Source organism: Gallus gallus, chromosome Z, assembly GCF_016699485.2.
Source record: "Gallus gallus isolate bGalGal1 chromosome Z, bGalGal1.mat.broiler.GRCg7b, whole genome shotgun sequence".
Taxonomy (NCBI): domain Eukaryota; kingdom Metazoa; phylum Chordata; class Aves; order Galliformes; family Phasianidae; genus Gallus; species Gallus gallus.
Window position 1 is genome coordinate 19,373,561 of NC_052572.1, and position 18,425 is coordinate 19,391,985.

Here is an 18,425-nt window from a genome sequence, read left to right on the forward strand (position 1 = left end):
TTCTTTCAGGCTTTGCCAGCTCAGTTTACACAGCAAACTGTTCAGCAACTCTGCAGGTCCTACAGCATCTCCATCTGGAACCTTTTCTGTCAGAAGCCATAAAGTCATCTTACTTTTCATCCTCCACTTCAGATTTCAACTTTCCCTCTGGCAACTTCCAAACACACATCAAGCAGAAAGAATACAGATAATACTAATACACACATTGCTATTTCTCTCCTTTTATCAACTTTCCAAACCTATTACTGAACCAGAATGATTGTAGATTTGGCCCTGGCGGGGTCCATACAGTATACTTCCAGCCTTCACTGAGAACCTCTCATCATGAAAATTCAAGAACGTTTTTGGTCTGCATTGGCTTAGCAGCGCTGGAGAGAGAGGTGAGATAATACATATGATATGATGCATCAAGATGCTAACAGACTATGTCTGTGCTTTAACTCAAATCCCAGGCTAATACAGGCCTGAGCTTTGCTGGCTCTCTGAGTCACTGAGGCAGGTAAAGCCTCTCAGCAGACTTTTTAATGCAGAAGACAGTATCGTTTCTAATACAGAGAACAGCAAGATCCAGTGAGACCCTGAAGGAACAGTGAGTTCTCTGCACAGCAGCCAGCAGCTCTGCTACTTGGGGAGAGAATGTGTTACTGCCTGAAAACCAAAGCGCATCTGTATTCTTCTTTGTGCAGCAGCACTTACTTTCACGCAGGCACATAAGAACAGATTATAACTTTCAGATGTACAAAAGGAAACCAAGGCAATCCTATCCTTGACCCTGAGACTGTGAATACATTCAAACAACCTGCACTGTTTTTGCTGGAGCCTTTTCCCTAATATACACAAACATAAATGCTCACCTGATATGAATGACAACACGTACAACTTTGAAGTGTGTATCAGTACACTCACCATACTACCTTTTAGAGAAAGGCAGTGTAGCAACATTATACAAGCATGCCAAAGCTGCTTCATTAATAATGCTACCTGAAGATTTTCCTTCTCCCCTCGGGGCTAAGCTGTGTCACACACTTTGTTTAAAAATATAAAACAGTATTTTCAAGATGCTTTGAAAATACTCGTTTGAACAGATAATTTTAGCTTCAGCATTCCCACTTCTTGCCTTTGGTTTCCTCCTATTGCCAAATAAGATTGGAACTTTGTTTTTTTTCCTCTGTAGACTTTCTTCTCCTCTCCTCTCCTCTCTCTATAAACTCAACAGCTTTGAATCTTATGAGTGCTCTGCCAGAACACATATATCACAGATATATCTATGCTGTCTTAAGAGGATATAATGTGTTATTGTTCTGATGTGGTTACATTCCTTTTCCAAGGCTGTTTTAACTCCTAACGATCAGCAAGGAAGAAAGCAACACTTCTCTCATTTACAAAGAAAAAAAAATATTTGTCTTCAGCTATTTATTTTCAAACTCTGGAATAATCTTTACGTTGCACAGATTACTTTAGGAATGTAAATTGATCACTGTAAAAAAAAAAAAAAAAAGGAGAGAGAGAAGTAAAAATTCGGTTCATTTAGGCAAAGTTCACTTTTTTGTGTGTGAACACTGAATTTCTTGTTATTAGCTCTTTATGCTTTGTATGAAAGATCATAAGATAAAACCACAACAACCCAACCGTATGCATACATTCTTCCATGAGGCCAAAGCATTTTGAATTTGTAAAACCAAGGAGCACAAGTAAATCTCCAAGATAAGCAGTGGTGTTCTTTAAGTTACTTGCTGTTATAATTCAAGTAATTACATTGCAAAAGTAGTGGAAGACCCTTGCAGATCCCCTACGTATTTCAACCTGTGCTTAATTCCCAGCGCTGCCATGAGTTACTGGCAGGAGCAAGGGCCTGTGCTAACTGCCCTGCTAAGCAGTGCTCACACCGTTATGTGGTTTTCTAGGATCACTTTTGTCAGTTGTCTGCATAAAGGGCAGTGCCAAAGATGGGCACATTTTTTCAGAAGAAGGAGGTGGTTTTGTTTGCCTGTTTATTGTTTGTCTGTTTTCAATTTTGGGATGAATGCTTCTTCCCAGGGCTGACATCTGGCACAGTGAAGCACAAATGGAAAAAATGCTTTACTGGCTGCAAATGGTTTACAATTAACTGCCATCAGGAGCCCCTAACACAGACACAAAGCAGGATTCTAGTGCTGGACTGAGCAGACAGTTCTGAAAATTCGTAAGCTAAATGTTTACAGAAGAATTTTCCAAAGCACATTGGAGTTTTTACATAAATTGTCTTTCTGGAATGGATACCTGAGCTTACACTGATAATTCAATAGCACAGCATCACAGCAAACTTCAGTTTAAACGGGATTTTAGTTCTTTTCATAAGCTCTTCCAAATTACATATGAAAGCATTTCTTCATCTTTACCTTGCATTCAATCAGTAGGGCTCAGGGTAGTGGTCATATACAAGCTATAACGAGTATTTTTTCCTTGAATTTATACAGAAAAGGCTCTGGCATGTCCTAAACAGGAATGCAAATCTGAGACTCTCTACTAAGAAACTGGGAAAAACTTTTTGAAGAGTTCTGAAAAACACAGCTGTCTGGACTTCCTAAAGTGGACGTAAAATACTGGAATGCTTACTTAAGAAATCAGGGGACAAAGTTTCCGTCAAGGAAAGCGTGCATAGTCCAGCAGGCACTGAAATCAGAATTAGGAAAACATATATACATGAGGCAGTACAACATTCAGTGCATGCAAATTTTGCCCTAGTCCTGAAAAAAAGACTTGATTACCCTTCTCACAACATATTCATGCTGCTTCTAGGATCGAGCAGATGCCCTAATGTGGAACTCCAATGCCCCACTTCTTTTTCTTTTTCTTTTTCTTTTTCTTTTTCTTTTTCTTTTTCTTTTTCTTTTTCTTTTTCTTTTTCTTTTTCTTTTTCTTTTTCTTTTTCTTTTTCTTTTTCTTTTTCTTTTTCTTTTTCTTTTTTTCTTTTTCTTTTTCTTTTTTCTTCTTTTCTTTTTCTTGTATGTCAAATACAATGGCATGGAGCAGATATATCCCAGGATTTCATTCCTCCTTGAGCTGCTGACCTGCCATGACTTGCCCAAGGTTATGTTTAAACTGTATGTACTTCCATCCTGTGCCTACCATCCTGTTTGGTTTATAATCTCGTAAGGGCAGGGACTGCCTTTTACTACTTGTTTGAACAGCATCCAGCACAAAAGGGCTTTGATCCAGCCTGTAGGCACTGCTTGCAGTATGTTAGATTCCAAATCTTACCTAGAGAGTTCTGTATCAGTAAAGGTCTGCTACTGAAACAGTGGATGTACTCAGCTCCATGTACTCAATCTTCCACACCACTCCTCTTGACATCACAGCACGCATATTGCCTTAAAAAACTCTCTTAAAAAATTAATGATTTTTTTCCATAAGTTAGTGTACCTCATTTTTGTTGACCTCATGTAACGTAGCCCTATTCAGACTTAAATAACATGACTAGATTAAACAAATAACATTCATTTAAAGGAGAGGTGACAAGTGACTTGACTGCTCAGCCCACACCACCACATTGTCCAAGTTTTGCATATGTCAGAGAAACAATGCTAAAACAAACTTTTCACATCTATGATTTCTTATTTCAGAAATATTCATAGAAAAACAACTTTTACTATCATTCATCAGCTCACGAATTGCATACCTTCTCAGTAAAATGAATTTCACTGTGGTTTAGGTTTTGTAGTACGTATATAAGTTGTGTAGCTATTTACTCTACCTGACCGCTAAGGTAAAGCTGACAGAAGTTATCACAAATACTACCTGCATGAGCAAAACACTTTTTTGTTCAACTTCATAAAGTGATTCAGAGGAATTAGTTTATTCTGCTGAGCCACATCCAATGTAAGTAATTCCAATGGTATCACTACAGAATTGACTTTCATTCTGTGGTCTGCTAGATTCTAAGCATTGCAATGCAAGGTGTGCAAACAGCAACACTGCGTTTGTTGCAGGATAGCATAACTGACCTTTTGAAGAAATACACACACACATCTTCCTTACAAACAGTTCAGTGAGCATAAGGCTACTAATACAAAAGAAATTGTTTTACTTTAATAGTAACCATAAACTCAAGAGTTAACTCTTCTATTTGTTTTAGAATTTGAAAATGTAAGCAAACACTATGTGAAATTAGAATTTTACAATAAGGGATAACTGAATTGCCAATACTGCATTCTTACTTTTCTATTACAGAAGAGAAAGGTTTGCTTACAAAAAAAACTTTACAGAAGTTTTGCAAAAGCATTTTACACCCCTGGAAGCTATCAGATTTACTACGTAGAGCAAGGCAGCTCTCTGCAGAACTTTTGCTGTTTTAAAATTATTTACTCACACAAATCCGTCTGAAAAGTTGCAGCTTCAAGAAGGAAAGCTAATAAGAAATAGCAAAGGCTGCTGTCCTGCTAGCAGAAAGTATGCTGTTCTTAGCAGAACCCAAGCTATTTACCCATACATGCTAGCTTTATTACACCACACAATGAAATGATGTTTCCAGTGGAAAAAACAAGCAGCATGGAAAGTCCTTTAGGAGAACTAATGCATTTATAGCAATGGATATGACCTTGCAGCATTTACGAGAGAGGGGTAGAGCACTAGATTGGTAGCTTTCTAATTTCTGATTTCAATCTACCGCTCTATTGTTTTAAACTCCAGTCACACAGGAAACCAACCAGGGAGTCACTGTGATAACTCCATCAGATTAAACTGCAGATCCCGAACAGCATTTCCCACTGGTTTCTAATTCACTGTGAGGAGATTTTGTTTTTAAATGTGTGAATTCTAACATGCTGGCATTCAGGTTGCTACAAAAACAACCCGTACAGCTTAAGAAAAGCACTACAGCACCGCGTGAAAAAAGGGGGTTAATTAAGCTATATAGTTGTTTAAAATACCAGATGTTAACACCACTGTTTTACTGTTTGTTTTGTTTCTGTTTCAGTGTTTTGTTTTTTATCTCTGCTCTTATGTTGAGAAGATGGAGGTGTGGGGGGAGGAGGGAAGTGTTTGTTCTTTATAATAGCATACACCGAGAATTTTGTGCATTCCTTCAATAGCTCAACCACAATTGCTAGTATACAATGTACAAACAGTACGAAAGCATAAAACACACCATACGCCTTGATTAGGCACGAGTAAGCTGTAATGCAGCATCACTGTATTTTACTATAGAAGCACAAATACTATGAGGAACAAACACAGCCCATTTCAGAAATGAATGAACCCCAACTGCACTGACCACATGCAACGTGGTGAAGTGATGTTAACCCCAGCAAGAGAAAAGCTACAAAGATAACTGTACATGAGCTGATACAGCACAGAAGTGCAAATGTTAGTTGCTAATGAACTACGTCCTAAACACGAGCATTCTTGTTTACAGTATATAATTAACAAAGTTGAAAAAGTCAAAATTACTCACAGAGTCCTGAAGATGCAATAGCAAACTATCTAAGACAGGAAATTCCAGGGCTATATTATAAAACAAGTAGGAATAAACATGCATGAAGTCAGGAACTGACAGGCCTCTGGATTACTGCAACTGTAGGAATCATGCTCATGCATGCTGGCTATAATTTATGAAACGGAGCCCAGGAAACAACCAATCAGTTAGCTCCTCCTAACAAGTCCAACTGGCTACGAAAAGCTGGAAGTGCGGCGCAGAACAATGAAGAGGAGCTATCCCACATATTAATCTGCTTATCTGGGATTGCTTTCTGTGTGGAGAAGGAAACATGAAACAAGGAGGGAAAAAGAAAATCACAGCTCCACAGTTGAAATAAACAGGATAAATTTCAATCAACAGGCAAATCCTCCATTGTATTCAGATGCCTAGTATTATATTCAAATACTCTGGTATCAGGTAAAACATTTCAGAAGAGATTTGTCCTCCTTAGGAACTGATTTTTTTTTTTTTATGTTTTTTTACACATTATTGGCAGAAACATATGCAAGCTGAATTTATTTTCCCTATGCAATTGTTCTGGTGCTCTTCTGCTCTTAATTTAAATGTAATGCTACTGCTAAATGTGAAAAGCCCTTCCATAAAATCTGATTAAAGTAAGATCTTTTTTTTTTTTTCTGACCACAGGTGGCTGCTCAGTGCATTAATGAGCAGCCCTTACCAAAAAGCCATCTGTATGGTCCTATTTTAAAGTAATGCATGGTTTCAGATTTAAAATACTCTTATTTTCCAATGAGCTAAGGAAAGGAACAAGAACATGTCTTCAAAAATAGTTAAGTAAAGAAACACTTTAATGAGCATTTCTAGGACAGAACAGGATTTACACACTGAAGCATATGGAACCAAAGTTGTCCTTCTTGGGAATTTCCATGGTTTTGAAATGTAGGTTTGACCATTTTGAAACAAACACACACACCTGACATTTTCTACTAAATAACTTCAAGTGTTTCAAATCGATATAAAACGTTTTATTCTTAATTCCAATTCTATAGAAATTATAAGATAAAATTTGTAGTTTCACCTAAGAAAAAATACATAAGGATCTGACAAGATGAGAATCAGATTTTGGCCTTGTAGAATGATCTTCCTGAGTCCACTGAATTCTCCAAGTTGATGGATTTCTATTTATTCTCATTATTTTCTATTTATTGCTCATTATTCTTAATGAAGCATGAGACATTTTTTAAAACAAGGAAAACCTACAGTTATTGAAAAGAGCTGTTAGACTGTTTATACAGAAATCCTAGTAATATTGAATGAAAACAAAGGTATGCTGGGGTGAGCTAGCATGAATTTTGAAAGAGCGGAAGTCACATCTATTTGTTGGTTTTGTTGTTGTTGTTCTTTATTTTTGCATACAGTTATTCTTCAGATTTCTCCCCTTCTCTCCTTCCTCTCAGAATCCACGCTTTACAACAATTTCAGAAGTTTCCTTGGCAAAGCATCTTTTATAAAACTCACTCTACTCTTGACAGTCACGACACCTGTATTTGACAGCTTCCACGGGTATTTTGCTGCTTTAGGTATTTACAGAAACCGGTTAGTAGCCGAGATGACCATCTGGACCATCTTGTCCTGCTGGGTGTCATTACTCGAATTAGAGAAACTGAAGCCTTTAATCTCATGAATAAGGTCTTTTTGCATAACTAAGCAGTCTCCTCCCCAGGTCTCCAATCTATCACTACATAGAATAATCATGAGCCATTTCAGCACTATATCCTTTTAAACTGCTCTTGATGGAAAAATACTGTACAAAAACTGAACTCCAACAAGGTGCAATTTAGCAATTAACTAATGAAGCAAACATTCAAAGTGGTTTCTGAGTAGTAGTTAAAAGGAAAAGCTTTCTGCAAAGATTCAATTCCAGAGAGACTCCGGAGCACCCACCTCCAAAGAAGAGCATGTGGAGTAAGTGGAAAAGGTAGTTTACATAACAATATATTTTAAAGCAGGGCTAATATTAATCAACTGAACCAACAAAATTGAAAATATTCTATCTATACTGACAGGATAGGTAGTAAATCATCAGTTGTTCAGACACACTGGTAACCTTGTCTCCAGCCTGAATTTGCAAGTACTGGAAAAATTTACAATGGCTTCTCAGACTTTCAACTTGAGATAACCACTTTTGCAAGCCACATCTCCAATTTAAAAAAATACCAACAGCAACAACAAAACACACACAAAAACCAACCAACCAAACAAACAAACAAACAAAACAAAAAAAAACCACTTGTAGATTTCATTTTCACCTTTCTCGTGCCACAATAAGAGCAAAATAAAGCAATTACAGGCTGGTTTCTTTGCACAATGACTGAGGAACAGCTTCCACCAAAGAAAAACATTTGTTAACAAAAGGGATAGGTGAATATATTTATATACACATACACATGCTAAGCATTTGCATACTAATTCAAACAGAGCTCTACTTTTCCAGTACATACCCTACGTATGGTTCTGCAGTCCTCCCACAGCAGCCTCTGTGTTTGTGGTAGGCTCTGAAGGTAGTTTTCCCCACCTCCCTGCCAAAAGCATCCCTCTCAAACCTTTTGATTCTTCTTACGGCTCTCGCAAATTCAAAATCAAAGGCGCTAGCTCTAGTTCTCTCAGTGAAGAAATCAAAAGCACATTCTCACTTATACCTCCAGAGAGTGACAACTTTGGCTTCCCTTCTCAAGGTCACAAAAGGCATTAATCCCATCCATTTCTACCAGTGTAGGAAACATATAGCCTGACATACACACTTGGTGTTTTGAAAACAAAATCCACGTCAGTACTAAAATAAATTGGTACTGATCCCTTATTTACTGTATAACTCTGAATAGCATCCCACTGCTAGTTTACTGGAGTTACATTTGCAACCAAATAATTTACTGAAATGAAATCCACATTAAAGAAAAACTTCCACTGAATAACTGGAATGTCTGAGCTAAGGCAGTAAAGTTAATCCTTCAGTACTTAAGATATCATATCCACGGCATTTCATTTTTTCCTGTCTTGTTAAATTATTCACCTCCATAATAGGAGTTTTCTGTGCGTAATTCTTTCTCTCTGTCAGAACTCCCTGATTTACTGGGCTTCTGGGCCTGCTTTACAGATATCAATGTCACATCTGCTCAGAAAGTCAGCAGCCTTAATGTATGCCTCTGCCAGTTTTTGTGAGGTTTTCTCAGTTGCTTTTTTTGAGGGGGGGGGGGGGGGGGCGGGGAGGGAGGAGGGGAAGACAGTTAATGGTTCACCCACAAACCGTTTATCTTTGTCACCATTCAAAATTCTTCTGTTAGTTGAAAACCTTACAGGCACTACTACTTACAGCTTAGAAGAAATGCATATCAAGTAGAAGCTTCCACACTTATTTGCCTGGAGGTTATTCTTTCTGGCAGACTGAAGGGTAGTCTTATTTTCATACGTGGAGTCGTCTAGGCACCGTAGACTTCAAACATTTAACTGACTGGAAGAGTCAGGCACACCTAGGTATGCGTGAGGCAGCTTGGCACTGGCAGTTGGCTCTACGGGAAAGTAACGGAGTCTGCATCTCTCCTCTGCTAAGTCAGAACCTGTGAAAAAAAGGCTACCCATGTCAGTGGCAATTGGGTTGTCCAGAATGCAAAACTGTGTTCCAAAATATTTTAATTTTCTGAGCATGCTTTCAGCCCCGATGTGGATTGTGCTGCTTATCTCTTAGGTTTCATGTTTCTTTATTCCTGCATTTCCAAGTGTGTTTTATATGACCAGATATACATAAGCTGAAACATTCACAGTATTTACTTGGTCCTGCAGAAACTATTTGTGCTTAGCTTTACTAGGATTACTTGCAGTCCATAAAGTTCATACAGAAGTAATGGTTATTATTTCTCTGTATGGACTAGCTATATAAACATGAAATATACGTAAAGAGTAACCATAAAATCATCCCTTGCCATTCAAAATTACAAAATACACTGAAAGAAATATATATTGCTATTACACCCAGTTCTAATAAAGGCAAGGAAACACATTAGGACAGGATTGGAAATGGAATTTCTGAACAATGAAGGCAGAGAATTACAGCCAGTTTACAAAATAAATTCTGTTTACTCATCTGATTAATCAGTAGGTATAATCCACTAGAGAATGTTTCATAAAGAATAATGTTTCTCTGACAACATTAGGGAAAGAGGGTCTTCAGTGACTTGAGGTATAAACAAGCATACAATAGTTTAATAAACAAGAGTTGTTCACGTCTCCAGATGCTCATTTTACTTCATACAGTAGCTATGCCAACAAATACTAGGCCATAAAAGATAATTGTACTCTATATGGTAGTTTTGTGAGGAAATCTTTTGAACAGCACACAATAAACATGGAAAATATGCAAGGAATGGAACATATGATCCGTGAATACACTACCTACGTCAGAAGCAGAAGGACTTCATCCAACATGTAATGGTGATGATTTAGTAAAACATTATGTAGAAGAATTTGAACTTCATGCTTACAGTAAACAGAAGTAACCTCTAGTTAAGGTTACACTGTGTAGCTACAAAAACAAGCAGAAGAAACAGAGAATACACGGAGTAGATATCTTTGAAAAAATTCCTGTGTACATATGATCACTTCGTATCCCAAGGAATCATTTGTATTAGCAGTTCAGACAAACATGAACAAACTTAGTACTGAATTCACTATTAAATGCATGGTTAACTGACAGCTTCGGTACAGAAGTAATACTAGCAGTTTACTTAGTTCATCAGCTCTCTATGGGGGCAGAATAGTGCTGTACGTCTGTACCTATTGCAGACCTGAGTAGGAGGGCTGCTCCGAAACTACTGCCTCCTATTTTGTTACATTGGCCCACAGTGTCAGATGGGGATGTTGGTGGTTTGGCCATAGAGGCTGAACGTTCCTGCCAGTATACCATTACTTTTTGTTGCCGTGTGACAGGTGGCAGCAGAGGGGTAGTCTGACAGAATGGCATCTGATATGGAAGCGTGTATGAAGTAAAGGTGTGCCACTAAATTTCTTCATGAGGAGAAAATTGCAGCACTTCAACAGTGGCGACAGTGATGTGAAAGACATGCCACATTCTGGATGGCTGTGCACAGCTGTCACACCACAAAATGCCCCTCCATTAATTGGCAGATTATGACCAAAGAACTCTGAATGGAGCTGAATATCGGCTTCAGTGCACTGGAAAGAATGATGCAACCTTGGAATATTACGCAACTTGCACCAGGTGGGTCACACCAGTGTTCACACAGCAACAGAGAGAACGCTGTAGGCAAGTTTGTCAGAACCTATTGAACCAGTACAAGGCTGAAGGTGACAGTTTCCTGGATCATATCATTATTGTTGATGAGACAGGTTGTCATCACTATTAGCCAGAGTCAAAACAGGAGTGCACGGAGTGGTGACGTGGATTTCCTATTGAAGAGAAAGCTTAAGATGCAGCCTTCAGTGAGTAAAGTGATGTATGCTGTCTCACGGGATAGGAAAGAGGTGATCCTTCTGGATTTCCTGGAATCTGGACAAACCACCAACCCTGACCACTACACTGTGACACTAGCCAAGCTGAAGACTAGAACTTCCAGAGTCAGGCCAGAGAAGAAGAGGAGAAATCTTGCAACATGATAACACCTGTCCCCATACCAGCTGAAAACCATAGAGCACATTGCCAGTCTTGGCTGGACTGTCCTACCACACACACTGCATAGTCCAGAGTCAGCGCGTCCTGACTTCTGTCAGGCTGTTGAAAGATGGACTGCATGGGCAACTTTTTCTAGCAACAGTGCCATCATAGCAGCTGTGAAACAGTGGGTCATCTCCACTGGTGCAGATTATTAGAAGTGCGACATGCAGTTCATCGCTGGCAAAAATGCGTAGCTAGTGGTGGCGACTATGTTGAAACATAGTGTTTTGTAGCTGAGACTTTGCTCTATCAAGTGGTGTTACTCTGCTCTTTGTATTTTCCATGGAACTAAATAGGAGATATTACTTTCAGAGCAACCTTTGTATACGAGCTTGCACACCAAAAAGAGGAGAGGGTGAGGCTTTCTTATTACCATCTTTTGTCTACTTATAATGTCCAAACTTTGACATAGATCTGAGATTCATTTTGAATGCAAAGAAAGGACATTTCTATATGGCTCTCATTAATAAATATGGAAGTATAGAATTGTTCTTTGTTTCCCACATGCCAAGGGATACACAATATTCAGCAACTTTCCCAAGATCACTGACAATGGAATGGAATCCACTTCTTCTATGTCTCACTCCAATTAAAGCCACAAGACGTCCATTTCCATCATTATTACTGCAGTGAGTTGCAGCTTATGAGCTACCTGTGAGGCTGTGAAGTTATTTAAACTGCTATGGTATGACTGAGCATCCTACATCTGTACTATCAACTTAATGCTAAGTTGTATTGCCTTGTTCCCAGACTAGTAATGAGGGAGAATTGTTAAATCTCACTGGTCCTCTAGAAAGAAGAGTCACGTTCAGACTAAGGAATGGCTGAAGCCAGGGGAAATCAGTCCACCCACACTGGCTGGTCCATTAAAAGAGAAACGCATTGTAATTATTACAGAAACAGAGCAAGATAGTAGGAGTTTTTATAAAAAAAAAGGATATATAAACAGGAAGCTTGATGCAATGGAGAGGATCATAGGTGACAAACTTATCAAAAATGCTTTTACTTGTATATCTTCTCTCTCCCAGAAGAGTAAGACAAACAGGTGAACAGTGGAAAGAGAGACTCCTTGATCTGGAGAAGAGGTTTTCATAAGTGGCTTCTTTTCTCTATAGGAACTACTGGCATCTGGTCAGGAATAATGAGATCTTAAGAAATCAAATCTTTAAAACAATGACAAACTCGATGCTTAGACACATGCCAGATAAGATAAAAGGAAGCCCAGAAATTCAGCAGCTAGTAAGCTCAGTGCATTCAAAACCCAATCAATAAACCTTTCCCTAAAGCTGGGTAAGTCTTATAAAGCTTTCAGTTTTCTTCCTAGAAAAATATGATAGTATTAATAAAAACAAACAAACAAACAGAACAAAACAAAGAACCCTCAAGCATTAGAGACTTAAAATGCTAGCTCTATAGTTGCACACAAAATTGATGCGTTCAGTCACGGCAATAAGAAAGTTTAGAGTTCTTTGAGAATAGATACCAACTGTGTTAGAACTAGCTATAAAACCAGGCATTTCCAACTGAAGAGTACTAGATTTCAGAAACACTGTGATATTTTGCAGAGAATCTGTAGAGGAGGCTTTCTCAGAGGGAGGAAATGGTGATACAGGTGTAAATTGAGGAAAAAAAAAGAAGAAAAAAAAAGAATATGAATGATATCTACCACTCTAAACTTTAGGGTCATGGTAGGAAACTGATACTTGTTGGCCTACAGAACAGGCTAACCACGACATCATAGTTACCATTTAAATACATTACTGACAAGCCCATGATCTTGGTGTGGATCACTGTAGCCAAGCACTGGCCCACAGTGAGCAATAACAAATGCTGAAGACTTGGATCCTCCCATTAACTCTCCCTCCATCCTGACTTGGGAATATCAGGCCCTTCATTCATTGCTCCCATTTAGGAACAATAGAAACATTCTAAGTATTTATTGAAACTCGGTCTCCCATAAATAGAATCAGGTACAAAACAGAGTGGGAAAGAATAAACAAACATGTTTCCTACCTAGTGCAATTCCCAAAGGTTCTGTGAGTCAAGAGATCCAAGCAGAGTGATATTAACAGCAGAAAAAATACAAGCACTTTGTGAGACCCCCAACAAGTCACTGGGAAAGGGAGAAACACAAGGCTGCTTAGGAAGAAAATAAAAGTTAAAACAGAGGAAAAGGAGAAAGGAGGGGGGGTGGGAACCAGAGCCTACACTTTACCTTTTTTGGGGAGCCCTATAAGTTTAATGGTAGTGATGGATCTGTGTGGGGCTGGACTCCTGCCACGATCTTTCCTCTCACCCCCTCTGGCAGTCTCAGATGTTCTTAGCAAAGCAGCAGCTGTCACTCTGGCAGCAGCAGTGTGAGCCCAGCTGAGTTCATATGTGCAGCTATTTTAGCACATTGCCATTTTCTTTCTTCTCTCAGAAAAAAAAAAATTTGCAATTTAATACTTTGGATAGCTCAAATAGACCTGGGAAAAAAAAAAAAAAGAAAAAAAAAAAAAAGCCCTGAACAAGGCAGTTCTTTCAGCTCTGGTATTCTTTTTCTCAAACAACTGCTGTGAACAAAGGCACAAGAGATATAAGAGGAAGACTCTTCTTTCTGGTGGAAATGTTAAGCAACCCAGTTAGAGCAGAGCTGGTCACATTTCTGGTTGCAAAACGCCAACTGAAATAGTTTTATGAACACTAGATAGTTTTTCAAGAACTATCAGTGCAGTCAGTGTCATCTGTAGGCCATAATCAACTTCTATAAAGCTGAAACAGGGAAAACCGTGCTGAATCTTCCTCTCACCCTCTATTCCCCATTTCTTTGCTCATACCAGCAATAGCCTGGAAGATGAGCTATTGTCTGAGTCACATTTCTGTCCAATTCTCCCTTTTTTAATGTCACGGTCTATTGCAACTAGTAGTACAGCAGGCACTGCACCTGCTAGACACAGGTTGTTCACAGCTTTTCCTGTTCAAAGGTTTTCAATTCTTGACAGAATACAAACAATTTGAAGTGGATGCTTGAACTTTTCAAGTATTCTTTCATCTGTTCCAAACAGGGACTGTACCTTTCTGTCTTTATGAGTCAGAAAAAAAATCATAAATATCATTGTGCTGCACTGAAACATCACTAGCAATGGGCAACCGCATGATTAAGAATGGCCACACAAAACTGAGCATCACAAAGTCTAGGACCCTCTCTCACGCTGACAGGCAGAGGATGAAAATCAAAGAGCAAACGCATAAAAAATGCTGACCCAGAATGCACTTGCAAACTTCAGTGAGCTGCATATTGGCAACAAACTGTGACAAAGTTGGCAGCTTTTTTTATAACAACTCCCAGCTAATTATTTTCTTCTGTTAATTTCTCCAGTCACTTTTCCAACCTATATAAGCCTTCAGTATTGATAGGAACCTGCTCAAAAAAAATCCACAGATCAATAATACAGCCTGTAAAAAACCGCATCCTTATTTCCAAACTTAAAACCTCCCCTAGGATCATATGAATTTTTTTAACCAGAAAATACAACAGATAATTGTTCCCCATTCTTTTCTCTCATTATATTCAAGACATTAGTTACCATCCATCACCTTTTCTCCAGACTTTAGATTCCTAGTCTATTTAACTGCTGCTCTTGTGGAATCCCTTCCAGTATTCTATATATGGTTCCAGTGACAATTTCTACATTGGTATAAAAATGTTATCTTGATAATAAGTTGCTGTAAGTAATAATAAGATAATAAGTTGTTGTATATCCTACAGTGTCAGCAAGCGTCCTACCTGTCAGGTAACTGTCACTTCTTATACTTGGACTTACCCTGTGCAGAACTGGAAATCTTCCTTGCCCTGGCCAGTCTCCTTTTCCATCTGATTGCAGAGGCAGGCAGCCTCAAGTTCCTTCTAACGTACTGTAATAATGGAGAAACCTCTGATTGCATTGTATGACTAAAAATTTTTTATCCGCAGTAGAAGACCAAAAATATGAAACATGGAGGGAAGGACTTTTCTGATTCAATGGATGATCACTTTCAGTAATTTCTTTCATTCTGTTTTTTTTTTTGTTTTGTTTTGTTTTGTTTTGTTTGTTTTGTTTTGTTTTGTTTTTTTGAAGCTTACATTTGTTAAGTCATTTAAAAACTACATCATGTTGTCAATATTGTTCCTGAATCTGATCTTCTAGTAGTTACTAATTTCCGGTATTTTTATTATTTTTTCCTATTAGCAAAAGTTGTTCTGGCAGGAAAGGGAATGGGCATAATAGCTATCTTCCTTGTGCTACCTGTTTCTCAACAAATCATGTGCAGTTTTGTTTGTAAATGTTATTGAAGTTATCAAAGGTTATTAGCTTCTGGCTCCAGTATTCTTCATTTTGTGAGATATTGCACTTGCTAAACTCCTGAAAAAGTGCTATATTCTCTGAGATTTACTTACCTCAGTCTTGGAAATGAAATTTGTTCATGCCATTTGAGACACAGCGTAATGTAATGACTAGTTTTGTTTTATTGTCACATGCAATGAGAACTTGACCTTTGCTTTGAAGCACATGTTGAGTGGGAGAAATTATACTTCAGGGCACCTGTGTAATTAGGCTCCTAATTAAACCTAAAGCTTTAGCAGGAAAGGAGTCTATTGTCCAAATCTAGTGCTAAACTTTTAACCCCATTTCACATTCATGTGCATGATAAGCTCTTCGGCAGCAGGCATTAAATGAACAATGGTTTGACTTTTACAAGGTGGGACGAATGGAAGAATTACTAGTTTAGACTCTGTTATTGGAATGTAAAAATTATACAGAGTATGATGGAAACTAACATAATTTATGAAAATACCAAAAATTCACATACATTCATTTGAAAAACTAAGGTGGTTTTTAAGAACAAGTTGTCATTTAAATAATTATTTGGTCTTTAAGAAGGCATAACCAGCTGACATTTTTAGATGGCATCTCTCCATTGCAAGTTCTCTCTTGTGGGTAACATGCTTAAATTGTTTTTGTTCCTCAAGAAAATTATGACACTTTTGCAATTGGTACTATTTCCTCATGCACATCTTTTAGCTTCATGCAATAAAAGTGCTTGAGAAATTCCTTTGAGATTGCTTTTCATTAAGCTGTGCCAGATCTGTGAAGCAGATCAAAGTGATCAAAAATACTGGAACACTAGTACAGGACAAAAGCAGACATTTGAATTTAATCATGTCGTGGTTGCCTGCCATATTGTTACAGCTGGAGAAAATTAAAAACATAAATATATTCATATATTATCATGACACCAATATATGTATTTTTGAAATCATTTCATAATGGAACAGTCTTTTCAACGTGATTCATATCTAAAGAACTGCGGAGGATGAAACCAAGAAATACTGTATTGGAAAAGTATAATGGCCTGATTTCTAGGCAGAAAATATATTTCAGAGTCAAATCAAGCATCTAAAATTTAAAAACAGCTCCACAGAGTCCTGTATATGTCATTTACATATAGCTATTTAGTCAGTGAATGTGGAGAAGCGATCAACTAAAATCAGATCCAGTGTGAAGCTGCAAAGTAAGCTAAAGTGGTCTTTAAGTGATGTAAAGTTTCTGGAGAACTATATAAAGCAACAAAGGGTGAAGATTATGCACATGAGCTGAAAAACAGCCTTAGGGTCCTGCTACAAAAGACTGGTTTCTATTCTTTCCTCTTAACAGAGATACCACTGTGCTACAATCACACAGATATAGAAATATTAAAAGTCACTGTAATTCCTATCTTAATATAAGCAGAAATATTCATACCGTTTTGTTAATGTTATCATGTTCTACTAAAACTTCAATTTCAGTAATCACCAAAGTGATAAAACATCTTTCTGTGGCTTGTTTATATCATAAAAAGAGAAAACAGAAGAGCATTACTACAGTTTCCTTAAAAATAAATGAGTACAGTATGTAGAATGGCACCCAACTACCCCTAGGCAGTACCTCAAGCACTTCAGCTACAGTATCTACAGTATCTTTGTGACTACATAAAAAAGTAAGAGTTCTTCCTAGCCTAACTACTCAAAATAAACACCTAAGTTAAATGCAGAATTAATAATACTTTTTACTCAGCATCTACAGTGATTAAAGCTACTGAAATTTAGAGCATGAGTTCAAAAGCCCAAGAAGTATTTTCTTCCTGTTTTCAGGCATTCATCTTTTTGGATCTAAAATCAAACAGGCTCAAATCGCTCCTGAGAAATGCCTTGGTTTTTTGTCATCTGGTAATTATTTATTCATCTTTCCTTCTTTCCATTAACCTGCATACATTGGTACAGATATAGCACACCACTTGCAAACAGCTAGATGATTATTTAGGTTGACTAGACGCATCAGGTTGCATAGTCTGTAGTCTTTCAGTTATACCACTAGCAAACAGTTTATAGCTTCTGGGGAAGAAGGCCATGGGGGAGGGCAGGAGTGGAAAAATATAAGAGAAGAATCAGATTACAAAAGTTTAGTATCACAAAGAAAAATTGCAGGTTCTAGAATTTTAAGCAGATTCACACATCATGTAGATTTGTTTGAATAGCCAAGTGACAAATAGATAGCCTTAACAACCAGCTTCCTTCCTCTGAGCTAACAGGAACAAAGCCATACATTTAAAACAAAAAAATACTAAGGGTTGTTAAGAAACACAGTTTCCCATAAAAGAAAATTAATTCATTGATCTGTGTTTCTAAGAAAGCTGTATTTCCACAGCACCAAAGTGGTATAAATGCTACTGAAACATTGCAAGCCAGATTAAGTTTTGCTTGTTTGTTTTTGAATAAACTATCTCACACACACACAGACACACACACCAGTAAAATAAAATAAAATAAAATAAAATGATTCAAGTAATCTGATGAATTTCATGTTAGAGTTAAAATGGTTCACAGTTCACTCAGGCTCACGTTGTCCATTCAGTACATTACAAGCCACAGGTGAGGACCTGCAAAACAGCCACAGGGATGTCCCAGCTTATTTTCCCTGCAAGAAAAGTTAGCAAAATCACCTAATCCCAGAGGAGAAAAGTACGTTACTATGTCAGCTGCATTCACACGCTCAAACTGTCATGAACAAAAAAAGCCCATGGTCACACCTGTGTATAGTAAAAAGCTAACATTGTGAGAACTTAATGAAGTAATTGGCAAAAACTGTAAGCTGTCAAGTGTCGGAAAGAATGTTAAGTTGCTTTTGGAAAAGAACAGAGTAAGAACTGAACATGCTGGTGACATTATGTTTACTCATCTCCTCAATTCTGTTCACCTCATATCCAATAGGATACGACATAGAT

General features: G+C 37.8%; 1 protein-coding gene across 3 annotated transcripts in view; it reads right to left on the minus strand.

Annotated features, from left to right (window-relative positions):
* The window catches only part of PDE4D (phosphodiesterase 4D), a 586,915-nt gene extending 581,332 nt beyond the window's left edge, over nucleotides 1–5,583 (minus strand). For all 3 annotated transcript variants that reach the window (XM_040656476.2, XM_040656475.2, XM_046905519.1), the window contains exon 1: nucleotides 5,432–5,583. The gene's annotated coding sequence lies outside the window, so the exon portion shown is untranslated. The remainder of the gene's footprint in view (nucleotides 1–5,431) is intronic.
* Between the last annotated feature and the right edge of the window lie 12,842 nt (nucleotides 5,584–18,425).